General features: G+C 47.7%; 1 long non-coding RNA gene across 3 annotated transcripts; it reads right to left on the bottom strand.

Annotated features, from left to right (window-relative positions):
- Window positions 1-1448: 1448 nt before the first annotated feature.
- Window positions 1449-17805, bottom strand: LOC309645856. 3 transcript variants are annotated; one of them, XR_014255089.1, is made up of 5 exons: window positions 16111-17805; window positions 5845-6009; window positions 3455-3696; window positions 2716-2806; window positions 1449-1892 (listed from the first exon to the last, which is right to left on the bottom strand). It is a non-coding gene; the product is annotated as an uncharacterized lncRNA (long non-coding RNA). The 3 variants fall into 3 exon arrangements; XR_014255090.1 differs by having other exon boundaries at window positions 2716-2802; window positions 5865-6009; window positions 16111-17801; XR_014255091.1 differs by having other exon boundaries at window positions 5865-6009; window positions 16111-17798.
- Window positions 17806-18855: the final 1050 nt, after the last annotated feature.

The following is an 18855-nucleotide window of genomic DNA, read 5'->3' as shown; positions in this document are numbered from 1 at the left end:
TGTAGTATTCCATTGCATGAACATGCCACAAGCTGTTTGTATCTATTCTATGTTCATGAACGTTTGGATAATTTCCAGTTTTTGTCTATTATAAACAGTGCTGCCATAGACCCCTTACTTACTCCTCTTCAAAAGAGTCTGTGTGGCTACGATTCAGAGCGGTGGTTCTCAACCAGGGGTGATTCTGTCCCCAGGGGATGTTTGGCAATGTCTGGTGACACTTTTGATCATCACAACTTGGATGGCGGAGTGGTGTGTGCTACTGGCATCTCCTGGGTGGAGACAAGGGGTGCAGCTAAGCGCCCTACAATGCACAGGACAATCCCCCCCCCACCAGAGTGAACTCTCCAGCTCAAAATGTCAATAGAGGAACTTCCCTGTGGTCCAGTGGTTAAGACTTCACCTTCCAGTGCAGGGGGTGTGGGTTTGATCCCTGGTCGGGGAGCTAAGATCCCACATAGCTCATGGCCAAAAAACCAAAAACATAAAACAGAAGCAATACTGTAACAAATTCAATAAAGACTTTAAAAATGGTCCACATCAAAAAAAAAAAAAAAGTCAATAGGAGCAAAGAACCAGGCTGGAGCCTGATTTTGGAGTCCTTGTCTGCTACACCCAGGTTGTGTCCAGTAGGCTTCGGGGAGTCACAGATGGTTCTGGAATGTGAGGTTTCCATCCGGGGGTGGTGGAGAGATTTCAGAACAGACTCCACCTGGCATCCAGCATTTGGTGACGTCAGCCTGGTGGACGGCGCCTGGTGTCCTGGGGCCGACCACCCGCTGCAGTGCCCCCTGCACGTCCCGGTTCTGCAGCGTGTAGATGGCCGGGTAGCGCAGGGGCGTGAGGTTGATGTAGATGAATGAGACCAGGCTGTCCTCCTCCAGGGAGTGGCTGCTCAGGGGCCTGGCGTACATGGCCGTGGCGCAGCCGTCGTGGAGCATGGCCAGGCCACCATGAGATGCGACGCCACCGTGTTGAAGGCCTTGCGGCGGCCCGCGGCCCCAGCAGCCCCCCAGGATGACCAGCAGCACCCTGGCGTAGGAGAGGGGATCATCCCAGAGGCAGCACTGGCAGCAGCAGGCAGGCTGCCAGCAGGACGCGCTCCTGCAGGTCCCGGTTCCCAGAGGCCAACACCAACATGGCCGGGAGGTCGCAGAAGACGTGGTGGACTAAGCCCCCATGGCAGAAGGGCAGCTGGAAGATGGCTGTGGTGAGGCCCAAGGCCAGGAGAGAGCCCCCGACACAGCAGGCGGCGAGAAGGCACCAGCAGAGCCCCGCAGTTGTGAGCCGAGGGCGGCAGACGGCCGGGTAGCGGCCCAGGGCCGTGGCCGCCAGCAGCAGGCAGCCGGACCCACAGCGGCCCATCTGGGCGGCCCCCAGGCGGCAGGAGGAGGCCGGCTAGCGCGCGCGGAGTCAGCGCCGGCGTGTAGGCCGCCTCCTCGGCAGACAGGGCCCCAGGGGCCGCCCGGAGAAGCCCAGGATTACAAACTCCTGTGGGGCGGTCCGGTTTGACGTGGGCCAGTGGCTCGTGTCGGGGCCTGGCGGAGGATGGACGCGCAGCCTGGAGAGGAGCGTCGGGGCCTCTGCCTCTCGTTGGCCCGGAACCCTGCGCCCAGCCTTCCCTGGCCCACCCGTAGCTTCCCCTCCCGCCACCCTTCCCAGGGCTTCAGCACTTTCTCCCCAGTCCAGTATTTTCTACCCCTCATCTCCTGCAGCCCAACATCTTTCAGGAACTGAGATGTTCGGAGCCACTGCCCACTCTCCCTTCCAGCCTCCTGTGCCCCGTGCATTCCAGGGACCCAGGTGTCTCTGTCACGCCTGTCCACCGCCCTGAAGTTCTGGCCAGCCTTCACACCGGCCGCACCAAGGAGCCCAGCCTCCCGGGTTCCAGCCTGTAGTGATGACAACGGTGGGGTGGGGTGGGGGCTGAACCCCAGAAGAGGGCTGAAGGGGTCCCCATTTCTGCTGGCCGACCCTGAGTAGCACTAGCGTCTCCGGCTCACAGAGGCTCCGCCTTCTTCCCCTGCACTTGGCACCCCTGGGGGAGACCACAGCTCCCAGCTCTTCGCAGATAAGACTCGTGTGCTCCTCTCCTACCTACTCCGGCCTTTGTTTTCTCTCGTATTTATTTTCCATTTCTTCCTCTTGGCTGGATTCAGGACAAACCCATGGTACTCCGGGACCTGTGCCTCTTGGGCTCAGTTACAGGGAAAAAAATGACCAGGGAAGATGGTCCCCACCCCCTCCACGTTATGCTGAGCAGCCAGCCACCTTCCTGAATGACAGCATCCTCTTCCGTGACTTCAGCCCTACATCTCTCTCACGGCCCACTCCCTTCTCTTAGCTGCATTTGCACCGACACTTCCAATCCAACCAGTTCTGAACTAAATGCATTCTTTCCACCCCAAACTTCCCCTCCTTCTGTGGGAGGAGCTTGCCGAGTGCCAAAATTGGAAACCAGGAAGGCACGGCAGGTGAGTTCCCTCTCCTGCTCCTTCAAGTACAACAGGGTACAACAGGCTGGGCACACCTACAGCCTCCAGAGGCTTGTTTCTCCCACGACTCCTGCTTTCTCTTTCCTGAATGACCGCAGCAGATCCTACCTGGCCCTCCTGCTCCCAGCTGCTTCCGTCTAACCGCTTTTTCATACCACCAACAGGAACAACCCTTCTAAAGGATGGATACCAATTCTTTGCTTAACTCTCCCTTCCTTACCTTCAGGCTTAAGTCCAAAGTCCTCAGCACAGCACGATGCCCAGCTTCACATCCTGCTAGTCGGATCCCCTGGAGTTCCGGTATTATCTACCTAAAAAAATGGGAAGTTCTGTTCCTCCTCCAAGGCGGAACTTACAAGCCACATCCCGGGTAAAGACTCCTGTCCCCCAGGCAGGCTTCGTGTCATCCTCTCATTCCACGGTTATTATGGCAACGCCACTAAATTCAGCCTCCTGGAACCAAAGATCTGAGTCGCACTTGTTGTTCGCGGAATGACCGTAAGTGAAGGAGTTGCTCAATCCTCATTTCTCCCACATATATGCCTCCTCTCAGTGTCCCTATTATGTCCCTAACCTGGGTTTCTGGCCCTGGAACCTCAGAGGCCCCGCCCCTTCACAACAGCCAGTTGCCCCAACTTCTGTGGGCTCCTCCCCTAAAATGCTCCTGGGCATTTAAAATCCACGTTGCCATCAATCTCAGATGGGGTACATGCAGTCAATCATCTTCAGGGTCAATGCCCCCCCAAAAACACCCTACTAGAATCATGTTCATCTCCCCATCCAGCCATCAAAGGTCAATTGTCCTGCCATCCCCTTAATTCACTCAACAAGAGACACATTCTTCTCTCTCTCCGTACACTCTGATCCTGAAAATGTCACTCCTTCGAAAGCTAATTCAAGCTGACCTTTCCTAAGGAGCCCTATCCGGCTGGGGCCAATCACTGCTTCAAGGCACTTACACGCATAACAACATAGCGGACATCCATCGACACACGTCAAACTGCCAGATCAGGCTGATGCTGATGCTGATGTGGACATTCCAGCATCCCTTGAGCTGTCCCTTCATAGTTAACCGATGGTTCCTCTCCTCCTGCGCTGAGGTCATGTTATAGAATATGCACCAATAGCCGCTGCGCTGTGAACCATGAAACCCTTGACCATCCACTAGCCGGTCACGAGGCACCACTGCCTGTTTCCTTACCTGTAACATAAGAGAGTTGGACCAGATGACCTTGAAAGTTTCTTCCAGTTCTGATATTGTATGATTCTGTCAAAAGTTGTGTTTGTGCTTATGCTTTTACTCCCAAGCTAAACCATTTTCAAAGGATATTTTGATGTTTTAGGAGTCCGTAAGGAAGCTGCAAGAGGTCAGTTTAATTTAGAATCAGTAAAGGAAACAGCAGATGTCGATTTATGGATCTTAGAAGGGCCTTAGGCCAGTGCACATATCAACACAGCCCTTTCTAGCTACACCTGTGGGTTTGTGCGTCTATTTTCACACAAGTGCGCAGTGCATTTTTGGATGTGTTCTGCCTCATCATTCAATTTTGGGGGTCAGTGCTCAGATAATAGGGATGTTGGGGGGCTGAGTAAGGAGGTTTGGTTTCCGGTCCTGTCTGTGATACTGCCCGAGTCACCCCTTTTCTCTGTGGCTCCCGAAATCACCCCAAGATACAACGGTCTAGTTCCTCTGTCCTCTTGCAGCCAGGATGGCTCAGGGGCACACACCGGCTTTCCCGTCTCAGCTCTCACTGGCCAGCGGAGAGAGCTCGGAGAGAGTTTTTAACCTTTGACAGCATCAGCAGCCTCCCCGACCCCAGAGGATGGTTTTAATGATGGAGAGAAATAATGTGGGGCAGGTGTCTGGCCCAGCACCCCCTGCTTTAGGAGGTGTTACTGAATGAAAAATACCAAAATATCAAGACATGCTTAGTCCTTTCGCTTGTTTCCTGCTGCCTGTGTATTTGGTACATTCTGCCCTGGATGGAGAGTCACCTGGAGAGATCAAATAAGCAGTGGAGCGAGGAGAGGCCATGTGTGGACCAGCGCGGCAGCTCTCGCCATAGGTCAGCAGCACCTCTCCTGTCTGCTCTGATTCCAAGACCCAGAACGCCGGCAAGCTGGCGCCTGTGCCTCTCTTCCCCAGCCCCTCGCCCCGGCTCTCCCACCACCGGATCCTGTAAAGCGGTCCAGAGACACTGCCTCTGCCTCTCGCTCTTCACCGGCACTGCCCCACAGGCCTCCACACCATTCCCTCTACACACCGATGGGAGCCAGGGAACAGCATCGAAACCACCACCACTGCGGGGCCGCTATCACTGCTATTTGTCGAGTCCTCACGAGGGGCAGGCGTGTCCCCAGTGCTCTGCGTGCACAGTATTATTTAATCTTTGCGATCCCACTATGGAGCTGTAGGCGTCATCATCACGGTTAATCTACAGGTGAGGAAGCCAAGACTTGGAGAGACTGACCCGCGGAAGGCGTCACCCAGCATCCCCCTGAATCAGGGTTTGTCCCCAGGTCTGGCTGGTTCCAAAGTCTGTGCTCTTAAGTGAGGGAGCCCGCTCTTCTCTGGGTCTCTCTCGCCTGTCGGTCCCCCCCACCCCCAAATGAAGGGAAACAGAAAGGGACTGAAGAGAGAGGAAGCAGCAGACTCAGAGGCAAAGAGGCAGGAACAGAATGAGATGCACGACCAGAAACGGGAAGGGCCGCACCTGCTGAGGCGGCAGATGGGTTGGCGGTGAAGACACCTGTTGCTCGGCAGCGTCCCCAGCCCAGGTGGTTCACCAGGCTCTGGGCTGACAGAGAGACAGAAAGAAAGAGAGGGAAAGAAGGAGAGAGACAGAGATAGACACAGACACACAGAGAGAGAGAAACAGAGAGAAAGATAGGGAGGGATGGAGAGAGACAGAGACAGACAGAGAGAGACAAAGACAGACAGAGAATCCCCTACGTCCCCCCAGCCTTCTGGACCTCAGACTCCCTCCTCCCAGGTTTCCTCTCTACTGCAAACGTGGATTTGAGTTGGTGAATTCTAGCAAGAGCTCTGCACTCAGCCCCTGCTACCCACACCCACAAGGCACCATCTTCTATGGCGTCCCAGGAAAAAGGAGACCAGAATGTGGAGATTCATTTAGAGGAGACATCCAGACCCCAAATTCCAGCCGAATTCAACCCTTAGCTCCTCAGTTGGCTGGGTGCATTGCCCACCCTCCGATCCTGGAGGGAACAGAGTCTTAGCAATGACTCCTGAGAAGGGAGAGATCCAGTCTGGGTTGAGGAGAAGGTGGCTTGAATTCTGGTTGGAAGAAGTGCAAGTTCCAACCATCACAACATGGACCCAGCTTACCTTTCTGGCCTCACCCTCACCTTACTGGCAAGCCGCAGAGCAACCTGCATGTGCCCCGGTCACTCCTTTCTCCCTGACCTCACGCACCCTTCTCCATGTCAGAATGTCCTTTCCCCACCTGGAAGTCTACTCATTCTTCAAGACCGAGATCAAACACCAGCTTCTCTGTGAATAAAAATAATAAAGTAGCAGTGTGGACCGTAGAAGCGTAGTCTGTGGAAGCCCACAGACTCCACTACCTCATTCACCCTCTTCTCCCATCATTTTCCAGCTTCTGTTCCCAGGGACTCTCAGTAAGAAAACAGTCACTTAATAGGTTTCCCAGGGCCCACTTAAGGGTCGGGCGGGATCCAAAGCCCCACGGCTTCATTAATAATCTTCTTCCCCCACTGCGGTACCTAAGGAACTTGATGGTCTCAGAAGGCTGGGGGCTGGAGGGGAACTTGGGACCCTGAACTGGGATATCCTGGGAGATTCTGAAACTTCTGGGCAACGGGGATAGGAAGCCACTGCCCTCAAGTGAGAAAGAGACAGTCTGCAGCAAGAGCTGGGGGTAAACTTGAACCCGGGGGAATGAACAGCACAAAGCAGGTTGGGAGACAGCTCCCTGGAGAGAAGAGAGGAAAGTTCCTGCTCTCTCCACATTTCCCCAGAGTTTGAACCAAGGGGTGGCCAGGAGACTGAAGATCTCAGGAAGGACTGACTGGTGTAGTTGGTGGGGGTAAACATCCTCATCTTCATCCTCACCATCACCACCATCATCACATGTTCAGCATCAAAAGTGCTGGACAACAAAACCCAACAACACAGACTTCTGCGTTCTCATTGCCTATTTGCAGAGAAAATCGTAGCATTGCAGAATATACGGTTTCCTATTCTGCTGTTCCTATTTAATATTGAATTATACACATTTTCCACGTTGCTACATATTCCTTGTAACTGTCTACTTTAAGTGTTCATTTTATTTTTTTTAAATACAAAATACCTGGTTCAAATTTCAAAGGGTAGAAAAGTATAGTCTATCGCCAAGAACCCTGACTCCAAACTCACCCAGAGGCAACAGATTTTTATCAGGTTCGTATTTCTCCCTACAGAGATATTCTAGGGACATACACATGCGTGTGTGTGTGTGTGTATGTGTGATTTGCTTTTTAATTGACAAAATATGAGCACTGTCCCCAAACTATTATGTATATGTCCTCTTTCATTTAGTAGCATATCTTGGGAATCATTCTATATTGGTAAATTTTTAGTTTACTGAACACTTAAGTAGTGTAAAGTAGCTACCAGACCCTGCTCTATGGTGATACAAAAATACTGATACATCCAATCCTCACAATAAAGATGTGAGGATTATTATCCCCATTAAAGCATAAAGATGTGGAGTAACTTTCCCACGTTTGCACAGCTACTGAGTGGGGAGGTTGGTTTTGGACTTAGGTGTGCGCGCAAGCTTTTAGCTACTCTGCCATGCAGTCTCCGACTCTCTTGTAGGGCCTCAGCGCAACGAAGAGTGTCCTTGTTCTTTTATCGCGTTGTATCACATGCCATTTTATCATCTTGCCATAATTTATTTAACAAGTCCCTGCTGAAGGACCTTTAGGTGGTTTCTGGTCTTCGGCTATTACAATTGATACTGCAATAACTATCCTCATCCATATGGTATTTGGCACCTAGGCAATTAATAGGTCAAAGGATCTGTGCATTTAAAAATTTTAAAGTTATTTTGTTAGTAACTGACATTTTATTCTCCATAGTTATTGTAGCGCTTTGTGCTCCCATCTGGAATACATGAAAATACCTGTTTCTCTACACCTTCACAGTGCTATTAGATTGTTTTGTCATAGATAATTTGGTAGAAATGCAGTGTCTCAGTATAATTTTAATTTGTACTTCTCTATGAGTGGTTGACCTTTACATGGTTTTTAAAAAATTTATTTATTTAATTTATTTTTAAATTTTTGGCTGCATTGGGTCTTCGTTGCTGCATGCGGGCTTTTCTCTAGTTGCAGCGAGTGGGGGCTACTCTTCCTTGTGGTTTGCAGGCTTCTCATTGCGGTGGCTTCTCTTGTTGCGGAGCACGGGCTCTAGGCACACGGGCTTCAGTAGTTGTGGCTTGCGGCTCTAGAGCGCAGGCTCAGTAGTTGTGGCGCACGGGCTTAGTTGCTCTGCGGCATGTGGGATCTTCCCGGACGAGGGCTCGAACCCGTGTGCCCTGCGTTGGTGGGTGGATTCTTAACCACTGTGCCACCAGGGAAGTCCCTCCCCTTCCTCTTGAGAGCACACACACACCACCAGCGAAGTCCCTATAAGTAGTTTTTAACGTACATATTAAAGGAATAAAATTTTGTAACAGAAATTGTGGATCTTTTTCCTGGTTTGCTATTTGTCTTCTGATGTTGCTTACAGTGGGTTTTGTCATGGAGAATCGTGTCATTTCAATGCAGTCAGATTTATCAATATTTTCTTTTATGGCTTCTGAGTTGTGTGTCATACCTGAAAGACTGCCTATAATCAAAATGAAAACTTGTTTGCCTATGTTTTCTTCTTAAACATTTATGGTTGATTTTTAAAAAATAAAAAAATAGTTAAATGTTTAATCCATATGCAATTTATCCTATAAAATGAGGTATATGAATCCAATTTTATTTTATTTTTACCAGATGTTAGCCATCATTTAAAATATACATTACAATTGATATATAATAGACCTACAGAAAAGTGCACAAAATAATGGTAGAGTTGAGTGAATTTTCACAAAGTGATAAAATAGAACATTACCAGAATTCCAGGAACCCTCCTCATTCCCCTTCCTACCGTTGCCCTCCCTCTTCCCTAAAGGAAAACAGTATTCTGTTTTTTAGCACGTTATATTAGTTTTGCTTGTCTTTGAACTCTAAAGTACATATTCTTTTGTGTCTGACATCAAAGAAAAACTTAAAGACAAATAGTTAACTATCAGCATGCTGTTTACTTGTGTACAATGGAGACCAAAACCATGGGTTGACTTCTAAGTAACTAAAAAAAACCCACCAAAATTTTAATGAAAGAGAGAGAAAGGGGAATTCCCTAGTGGTCCAGTGGTTAGGACTCTGAGCTTCCACCACTGGGGGCCTGGGTTTGATCCTTGGTCAGGAAACTAAGATCCTGCAAGCCAGATGGCATGCCTGAAAAAAAAAATAGAGAGAGAGAAAGGAAAGAATAAATGCTACAGACAGTCTTGGAACAGTGATTCTTGTTTGCACTTTTTTTTTTCAGGTACACTGATTAGCTGTAAATTAGCAAGGAAGTCAGAACAATCTGTCTTTAGATGGATTGATGAGTGGTATCAGAGAAAACAATTCCAGTGGCTTGTAGATTCACCAGAAAATCTTGAGAGTTTAGCTGTGGAGAATAAGGACAAGCTATCTTTCTGTAACACCTTACCTGCAATAAAAAATTACCTGGTATGCAAAGAAGCAGGAAAATATGATCCATAATGAGGTGAAAAATCAATCAGAACCAACCCAGAAACAACACAGATGATAGATTTAGTAGACAAGGACATTACAACAGTTACTATAACTGTATTCCATATGTTCATGAAGCTAGAGGAAAGATAGGACATGTTTAGGAGGAACATGGCATATATAAAAAAAGATGAAAAATGAAACTTGTATAGGAGAAAACAACCATGTCCTAGTGACAAATACACTGGATGGGATTAACCGTGGATTAGACAATGCAGAAGAGACTCGTGAACTTGAAGATATTGCCATAGAAACTATCCAAAATGAAAAGAAAAAGGAAAGAACTAAATAAATTTCAAAATGTAATAAAAATTAAATCCACAGATCCAAGAAGCTCAACAAACCCCAAGCACAAGAAATATGAAGAAAACAATGACACAGCTTTAAATCAGTGACAAAAAGAAAATATAAAAATATCTAAATAAAAAGATACATGATACACAAGTAATAAATATAGGAGTGACAGCCAACTTCCTGTCATAAACAATGCAAGGCTGAAGACAGTGGAGCAACATCTTTAAAGCACACACACAAAAATCTGTACCCAGTGAAAATACCTTTCAAAAAAGATGACAAATTTTTTAAAATGTATGGATGTAAAAAAGCTGAAAGAATTCATTACCTGCAGTAAATATTCTAAGATGTGTTGCAATTGATGTTGGCAAAAATATCTGTAGAGCAGAAAAAGGCTTAGCCTGACAAATGTACAAAGCTTGTGAAAATATAAGTCAAACCCATAGCCAATAAATACTCAACAGTGAAAAGCTGAAAGCCTTCCCACTAAATTCTGGAACAAGACAAGGATATCCTCTCTTACCACTTCTATTCAACATTGTATTGGAAGTCTTAGCCACAACAATCAGACAAGAAAAAGAAATAAAAGGTATCCAAACTTGAAGGGAAGAGGTAAAATTGCCATTTTATGAAGATGACATGATACTCTATATAGAAAACCCTAAAGACTCCACACAAAAACTATTAGAACCAATAAATGAATTCACAAGGTAGCAGGATACAAGATTATTATACAGAAATCTGTTGCATTTCTTGATACTAACAATGAGATATCAGAAAGAGAAAGTAAAAAAAAAAATCCCATTTAAAATTGCATCAAAAAACACCTAGGAATAAACCTGACCAAGGAGGTAAAAGATTTATATGCTGAGAACTATAAAACATTAATAAAGGAAATTAAAGATGATTCAAACAAATGGAAAGATATCCCATGCTCTTGGATTGAAAGAATTAATATTAATTAATTCTTGTTAAATGGCCATACTACTGAAAGCAATCTACAGATTTAATGCAATCCCTATCAAAATACCCATTACATTTTTCACAGAACTAGAACAAATATTCCTAAAATTTATATGGAACCACAAAAGACTCAGAATTTCCAAAGCAACCTTGAGGAAAAAGAACAAAGCTGGAGGCATAACCCTCCCAGACTTCAGACAGTACTACAAGACTACAGTAATCAAAACAGCATGGTATTGACATAAAAACAGACACATAGATCAGTGGAACAGACTGGAGAGCCCAGAATTAAACCCACACACCTATGGTCAATTAATCTTCAACAAAAGAGGCAAGAATATACAATAGAGAAAAGATACTCTCCTCAGCAAGTGGTATTGGGAAAGCTGGACAGCCTCATGTAAATCAATGAAGTTGGAATATTCCCTCACACCATATACAAAAATAAACTCAAAATGGTTTAAAGACCTAAAAATAAGACATGACACCATAAAACTCCTAGAGGAGAACATAGGCAAAACAGTTTCTGACATAAATCGTAGCAAGTCTTCCAAGACAAAAGAAATAAAAACAAAAATCAACAAATGGGACACAATCAAACTTAAAAGCTTTTGCACAGCAAAGGACATCATAAACAAAATGAAAAGACAACCTATGGACTGGGAGAAAATATCTGCAAAAGATACAACCATCAAGAAGTTACTTTCCAAAATATACTGACAGCTCGTACAACTCAATATCGAAAACAAGCAAACAAATAATCTAATTAAAGTCTACGGTTATTAATTGCATTATTTATCAGCAGGTACTTTTTGAAAAATATTTCAACCTATCATGTTATAAAACAGTAGTGTCAACTGTGAACTTCATCGGCTCTTCTGAACTTCATGTTCTTTGAAAATATTCTAACCTGTAGTTGCTCCTTGCTATTCATAGAGGCTAATTCTTCAATCATTTCAAACTTGGCACTGGCTTTTCAAACAAATCAATGAACTGAGCATTATTAGCAACAACTATCAACTCATCAAAAGACAAGGAAAATCCCTCAAAATCACTTGTCTTGTTTTAAAATTGACTATTGATGTTGCTATCAATGACCTCAATTTTTCAAAGACCAAAAAAACTAAAAATTTTAGAACGTGTTTATTTTCTCTGTACATATTTTTTCAGCTGCCTCTATTAGGATTTAATTCACTCACCATTAGTAAGTGGTTTTCCTTGCTGGGCGAATAAATGGGCCACTCAGAAACTTAGTTTAGCTGCAGCCTCATTTTAACTTTTTATTTTTGTGAAGAAATTCTGGTGTTAAGTTATTCTCTTTAAAACTTTCTAATTTTTCTTACTTATGCTTCCTGTGAATTGGGAACACGGCAATGAGTGTTTAGTCCGGTAATGTCGATGCTATTGTATTTAGCATAGCCATGGTGTCATTACATAATAAACACAATACTTTGACACCTAAATCAATAACAAAATAATCTTTGCTCCACTAAGTCTTAAAAGTATTTAAAATATACTTTTCTTGTTTTACAGACTGTATCTATATCCCAGGAGCCACTGGGATATAGTAAGCATGACCACATTCCCGGAGCCACCAGTGACATAGGAAACAGGACTAGGTCCCCGGAGCCACTTGGGAAATAGGAAACATGACTATATCCTGAGCTGTTTTTTAAAAAAATGTTGCAGTACAGTGATACATATGGCACTCAAAATGCTATTGAGTTATACAGATGTTTTTTGATGGGGTTACTCCTGATAAACCCATCCTAAATTGAAATTATTGTAAGTCGAAAATGTGTTTAATACACCCAACCTACTGAACATCATAGCTTAGTCTAGTCTACCTTAAACGGGCTCAGAACACTTACATTAGCCTACTGTTGGGCAAAATCATCTAACACAAAGCCTCTTTTATAATAAAGTGCTGAATATCTCATGTAATTGATTGAATACTATTCTGAAAGTAAAAAACAGAAGGGTTGTACGTGTCCAGAATGGTTGTAAGTGTATATTGGTTGCTTACCCTCATGACTGCAATTGCGTGGCTGACTGGAGCTGTGGCTTGCCACCACTGCCCAGTCTCACGCTGCATGTTGCTAGCCTGGGAAAAGATCAAAATTCAAAATTCTGCTGAATGTGTATTGCTTTCACACCATCGTAAAATCAGAAAATTGTAAGTCAAACCACAGTACGTCAGGGACCATTTGTAATTTACAAATAACATCTTAATTTAGGGACTTCCCTGGTGGCGCAGCAGTTAAGAATCTGCCTGCCAATGCAGGGGACACAGGTTCGATCCTTGGTCCGGGAAGATCCCACATGCCACAGAGCAACTAAGCCCGTGCAGCACAACTACTGAGCCTGCGCTCTAGAGCCCGCGAGCCACAACTACTGAGCCCGAGTGCCACAACTACTGAAGCCCGTGCGCCTAGAGCCTGTGCTCCGCAACAAAGAGAAGCCACCGCAATGAGAAGCCCGCGCACCGCGACGAAGAGTAGTCCCCGCTCGCTCCAACTAGAGAAAGCCCGTGCACAGCAAAAAAGACCCAACACAGCCAAAAATAAATAAATAAATTTATTTTTAAAAAAAATCTTAATTTAAAACAGTCTAGCTTGGATTACTACCAACCTAATTCGACAATACACAAAAACACTCCTACAATATACCTGCCCCTCCTTTGTGCTATTTTTGTCATACAAATTACATCTTATAAGTCCATCAACACAGGTTTTGTAATTTCCTTATTTGAACATATTTTTAATGGCTTATTTAAAATCTTTGTCTAGAAAATCCAACATCTGGGCTTTCTCGGGACCAGTTTCTATGAACTGCTTTTTTATTTTCTGTGTATGAGCCACACTTTTCTGTTTCTTTGCATGTCTCCCCCCCTCTTTTTTCATAAAACTGAACATTTTAAATAATATACACCTCTAGTAATCAGATTCCCTTTTCCCTCCTCAGTTTGTTTTTGTCCTTTGTTGTGCTGATTTTCTTTGACTAATTCTGTAAAATCTGTATTCCCATTTTCTTTAAAAAAACAAAAAACTCCAAACTGTTGTGCCACATGGCATGTAGGATCTTAGTTCCCTGACCAGGGATTGAACCCACACCCCCTGCCTTGAGAGCTCAGAGTCCTAACCACTGGACTGCCAGGGAAGTCCCTAAAGTCTGTATTCTTTTTGTGTGAAGGCTCTGCTCAGTTATTTTAGCTTTCAGTTAATGATGGGACAGAGGTTTCCTTACATGCCTTAAACCAGTAAGTCTCCCAGGCTTTACCAAGGGGCCCCTGTGTGTTAGGACCACCTTTAAGGCCCCAGCAGTCGACAACTCTGCCTTAGCTGGCACTCCCTGCTTGCTGAGCAGCTCAAGGCCAGCCAGATGTGAGAGATTAAAGCTGTCTAAGGTTTTTCTTGGGCATATGCACAGTCCTATGCATGGGCATGATCTTCTAGATCCCTGGCAAAATACATCAGATCCTGTCAAAGCCCCACACAGGCTTCTCATTCCCGAAATTTTCCTTGTAAGTTTTGTGGCCAGCCTCTTGTTTGCCCTAACTGATATCACCTCAGATAGCTATAATGTTAATCAATGGCCACTGACTGTTTTTGACAAATGCCCAGAGGATAGACCTTTACTCTCAGAGTGAGCTCTTAATCAGGGCAAATAAAGACAATTCCTGGGAATGGAGCTTTCCAAGGCGTCGCCATACAGGTCAAATATTGACAATGCTCTAGGGATGAGGCTTTTCAGGAGCTTCAAACCCATTTGGTCCCCTCCAGTGGCAACTAGGCTGCTGGTTTTCACAGCTACTGTGTTTCTGCGGCCATAAGTTTTCAAGGCCGCCACAAAGCTGGGGAGAGGGGGATGGAAATAGTGCAAGTTAAAGTGCCCCAAAGTTCACTGTTCTCATAGATAGTCAGCCATTTTCTTGAAAAAAACTCCAAATTGTTGCAAGCCTTTGGCTAAATTCCAAAGTTCTGGAAAACCATTGATAGATTTTGACAATTTTTGCCAATGTTTTTGTCGCTTTTATAAAAGATTTTCAGAGATCCTTATTTTTCCATTTCTGGAAGTGCTCATTCCCTCAAATTTACCCTTGATTCAATAAGTCAAAAAAATTAAAATATTTTGCTTTTGCAAAAATATTGGCAAAAAATTTTTTAAGTTTCTAAATCTGGAGTGGGCCAGTGGGGTTTCTCACACACAGCTAGTGGGACTGTAGCTTTCTGGAATGAAACGTGGTACCTGTCCCTACAAACTGGCCTCTCAAATTTCACGTTCGCCTGGTGGAGCCCTTTGGGTCAGAGACTTTATTAGATTAGAGAGGGAGCATAGCCCTCCCAGCCCGGAGCACAGAGGAAGGGCTTTTGCCAAATGGGTCAACATGGAGAGATGCTGGGAAAACGCAACTCCACACTTTGCCACCAGAGGGTGGGGCTCTACGCTGTTCATGGGTTAGGGGGTGGGGGAGTGGAGGCACCTCCTCCAGGGGTCCTCAGGAAGCCCCCAAGGAAGGCTCTGGAAATTTATTAACAGGGTTCATTACTCAACATCCCCCATCCCCCAAAACCAGAGACACATCGTGCCCTGTATGCCCACAAAAGCCAAACCACAAAACACCTTTGGCCGGTAGTTTGGCCCTGTGATCAGCAGATGCCGAATCATCTATGATAACATCTATAAAAGTTGGTTAGCACACTCCTTCTTCACTTGTCCAGGCTCCACGCTCCCATCAAACACAGAAGCCCGGGACTTCCCTGGTGGCGCAGTGGTTAAGAATCAGCCTGCCAATGCAGGGGACACAGGTTTGAGCCCTGGTCCGGGAAGATCCCACATGCCGCGGAGCAACTAAGCCCGTGCGCCACAACTACTGAGTCTGCGCTCTAGAGCCCGTGAGCCACGACTACTGAAGCCCGTGCGCTTAGAACCCGTGCTCCGCAACAAGAGAAGCCACCGCAATGAGGCCCGCGCACCGCAATTAAGAGTAGCCGCCACTCAACACAACTAGAGAAAGCCTGCGTGCAGCAACGAAGACCCAACGCAGCCATAAATAAATAAATAAATTTATTTTAAAAAAATACTTTATGAAACAAACATAGCGGCCCAAGAGCATGGGGAGCCCCCTCTTGTGGGAGGTGCTACTCCTGTTCCCATTTTGCAAATGGGGAAATGGAGACCCCGCATTTGAGAAGGGAGCAGTCACATCTCAGCAGAGACTATGTAGGGGGAGGACGGGAGCCAGGTGTCTGTGCCTGCACTCTGTCCTCCATTTCACACCCATCCTCCAACACCGGACCTTACCCTGCTTCTCCAGAGTCAGGGCTGGACGGGGTCAGCCTGCTTTACTCCTGAACTGTGAATGTTCTCCAGCTGGAGGGGCCTCCTTGGGCTCCCAATTCTTCCCCACGCTTCCCAGAGGGACACCGCCACTCTCCTCAGCCCCCAGCCCAGTCCATCCCTTCCAGGGGCTCTAGAATTCTCTCCAGGGCAGACTGACCTGGGGGTGACACAGGGGTCTCCTGGACACAGGTCCTGAGTCTGGAACTCTCACCTCCATCTCTGTCTTAGGGCTGGTCCATGGCATCAGTGAGAAGAGGGTCCACTCCTTTTGAAACTGAGAGCAGTCATCAGATCCATTAAGCTATAACTTGCTTAATAAATAATGAACTGTACTGACGTCAGCATCAAGCTTGCTTTAACTGTTGCTACAAAAAACTTGCATGTCCTCCAAGTGGCCTAAACAATAAGATGTTTGCCCAAGTTGTTTTTCAGGAACTTGAAGTCAGCAGCGTCTAGTTCGAGCTTGAGCCGGTTAAGACTGGTTGAGACCACTGACACCCCCCACCTGGGCATGCGCGAGCAGCTGATGTGTGGCCTTCTGACGTCAGAGGGTCGAGAACTCCACCCTCAGAACGTGTTGGAGCCGCCCTTCTCCTTCCATGAAGAAGCCTGTAGCTTAGCTTAGCCTGCGCAGAACTAGTTACCTCACAGTTTTCTTATCTCCAATCACCTTTCCCCAGGTGACTCCCCACGTGGCAGCTTTATTCTGTAAATATCCTGAGCCCCTCCCCTTCAGGGAGGCGGGTTGAGAGTGGTTCTCCTGTTCTCACCTGGTGGCCTCCTGAATGAACAAACGTTTTCTTTGCTGTGCACCTCACTCCTCACTGTTTGACTTGCTGTGCCTTGGGCAAACAAAACACTCTCCCCAAGACCCTTAGCTCAGCTCCTGCTTTCCCCAGACTCAAGGGAGCTAGGCTGGGACCCTCTGCTGCAGGGCTGGCGCCTGGACAAAGGTCTCCTCAAGCAACAGAACACAAAGAAACTATAAGGGACTAAAAATAACTGCAGGCATGCGCAAATGGGGCAAATTAGGAACAATGAGATACAAAGAGGCCACAAACCACCTGCCACTTCTGAGGTGCCTGGAGCAAAATCAGGGCACGATCCCTGCACCACCAAGGGGGTGGGCAGACCACCTAAGCCGCCGCCTCTCCGGCAGACCCACCGATCCTCCCCCACCCTCATCCCATTTCAGGAACCAGCCCACCCTCCTTGGAGAGCAAGCAAGGGCACCGGTTACTTGTTTTCACTCCCTCGTGCTGCAGCGTGAATCCTGATAAAGCTTTCCCTGAATTCCTCTTCTGGCGTCTTAAAAATTTCTGTTGATTAAAGGGTCCAAGGACCCGGGTCGGCATCACAAGTGTCACCAGCAAAAGCCCATTAACAATTCCTGGGAAATAAAAATAGAATCTGGGTAATAAAATAAAGTCTAACTTTTTTTTCCCCTCTGTGCTTAGTCTAGTTTCACTTGCTCACAGGGTGCTGCGGGCAGAGGCCTGGCACCTGGCACTTCAGACCAGAGTTCCCAGTGTAAAAGAGTGCAATCTGGAGCCGTGAGCAGCACAGCTGCGACCACCCCTCCCCCCATCCCGCCACTGCAAGAACCCTACAAAGCAGCCCCTACCCTGGCCTTCCAGCTTCTCGGTGAGGGCAGGTACCCTAGACCCCGAGCTCACACCTCTCCATTCTTTGATCAAAGAATAAAGCTTTTCTGTGCTTCTGAACGGAACTCTAGTCTCCTTTTCTTGGCTCCAGCGGACACCGGGCAGAAGGACTCTCGTTGGGGACCAACTCGGGTGGGTGGGTAAAACCAGGGATCCCGGGGGCAGGTCCTGTGGAGGAAGAACCCTTGTGGGTCGCCCTCGTGTGGCTTCAAGGGCCCCTCCCCCTCCCCCTGCCCCCAGAATTTGCAGGCACAGGCCAGGCTCTACACGGGAGGGCGAGGTGGTCGTGCGAATGAACTGGCTGCCGCACCCACGGCTCCTGCCACGCAGAGCGAGCCTGCTGGTCCCAGCATACCCCGGCCGCCACCTTCCATCCGTACCTGCCCCCGGGGCTCAGCCCGAGGGAACCTGAGCTCAGAACCCCTGGTCGGGACCCAAGCGTTCAGAGCCGGGGACCCAGACCCGAACCCCTCAAACCTTTCTGAGGAAGACGAACCCAGGCCCCGGGCAGCGGCAGCCCAGAGGCCCCAACACCAGGGGGCCCACAGCCCAGCACTCAGAGCCTGGGACGAGGAGGAGGAGGAGACCAGAATGGGGAGCCCGGCTAAAACCTCTGCTCCCCAGCCTGGGTAGCCCTGGGGACAAAAATCAGCCCCCGGAACCCAGAGGCCATCTTTCAAACCACATCAAACGTCCCTGGTCTTCAGACGGTCCCTCGCTATCACCTCCCTGAGACCCTTGCTCCCTTCACAGCAGTAATTGTTTTCCATCAAAGTGTTGTCTGTCTCCTCATTAGACTAGTAGCCCACAGGGCGCTTATGACTGGGGGTGTCCCCAGAGCCCCACACAGAGCGGCCCCGTTCCGGGAGCAAAGAACGCGAGTTGGCGGTGCAGTTCCGAGCGCTGCCGCCAGAGGGCAGGGCTGCCCGCACGTTCCCCGGGCACGCGGCGCTCCCGCTGCAGCCGGCTTCCCCGCGTGGACCGGGTTGTCCACGGAGAATCCTGCGCTCTCCTGCCGGGCGCGACGGGCGAGGGTGCTCTCCGCTCAGGAGCCGAGCCGTGGAAGGGGGCGGTCGCCGTCTCACTGTTGGGTGTGCGGCTTTCCCGTGAAGGCCCTGTCTTCACTCGGGTCCCTCACCTGTGCCACCACCGCCAAGCGCAGAGCCGCTTTCTCTTCCATCTTAGGCTGGGGCGAGTGTCCGTGCAGGGTTTGAGGGGGTCCTGACGTGTCACTGCTC

The sequence above is a fragment of the Balaenoptera physalus genome (genome assembly GCF_965194825.1).
Source record: "Balaenoptera physalus genome assembly, chromosome: 16".
NCBI classification, from domain to species: domain Eukaryota; kingdom Metazoa; phylum Chordata; class Mammalia; order Artiodactyla; family Balaenopteridae; genus Balaenoptera; species Balaenoptera physalus.
This window is presented reverse-complemented; position numbering and strand designations above follow the sequence as displayed.